Raw genomic sequence first — 1040 nt, 5'->3', positions numbered from 1 at the left:
CAATAGTGTCTCTGAGCTGCAAAGTGGTCAATCATTTTGGTCTTGGGAAATAATTTGTTTTTCCAGTGATATGGGTGCTGATCACTGAAGACACATATACTGTTAACATACAGTAGAAGCTCAGCCTTTGACATGGTCCCAAACTTTTCATTGTCTTGGAGCTGGAATACTGTTGGCCTAAGAAACCTAACAATTGTTTCCAAGTTGAGAATATACAACTTTATCATATACTTTTTTGGCCCTTGGAAATGAAGTGTCTAAAATGAGTTCCTTTTTTTGCTGACAATTTTGTTCTGTTTACTGGTAGACTCATAAAGGAATTAGGAAGTGTTCCTCCCTGTGCTAAGGAGCTTGGAAAGCCCAGAGGGGATAATGGCACAGTCAAAATAAAAATGTACAAAAATGTTTTACAAAGATAACCCAAAAATAGTCAAGCTGCTGGTTAGCTTGGAGGTCTGGGGCGTCTTGCTCTTACTTTTCTCTTACTCTTTTGTAACAACAAGGCAAACAGACTGAGGCATCTCTTGTTTTCTGGAAGGAAAAATATTAGAACCTTGTTAATAATGCTAGAGTGAACATGGCAGCAAAAGGAAAAATATGATTTTAAGTATAATGGTGCATGCTGGAAACACAGATTGGCAAGCATATGGGGTTCTGGCATCTGGACAGAAGCCTTCTCAACCATCTGCTTCTCAGAGGTTATTCTGGCAACTTGCACTGCTATTCCAGTGATTCACAGGTCTGTGCTAAGGCTTTTCAACAAGCAGCTAAAGAGGGCAGAGGTACCTACATAGAACCTCTGCACACANGTCCATTTCACATTGTTCTGGAGAGTGAGCTGTCCTGAGATGCAGTATTTCATCAGGATTTCATCACAGCGGAGGCAGGCATTTCTTCATGCTAATAGTTCCCTATATTATGCAGCAAGAGATGGTCATTTTCTCCTTAAGAGGTATCCTCTGCTTCTGCTTCTCTGAAATGTGTGAATTGAGTAACTTTGTGTTTTCCTATGTGTCCTTAAGTGCAGACCCAAATGGCAA

This window comes from Mus caroli, chromosome 9 (genome assembly GCF_900094665.2).
Source record: "Mus caroli chromosome 9, CAROLI_EIJ_v1.1, whole genome shotgun sequence".
NCBI classification, from domain to species: domain Eukaryota; kingdom Metazoa; phylum Chordata; class Mammalia; order Rodentia; family Muridae; genus Mus; species Mus caroli.
The sequence above is the reverse complement of the archived record's forward strand: the minus strand, read 5'-3'. Positions refer to the sequence as shown.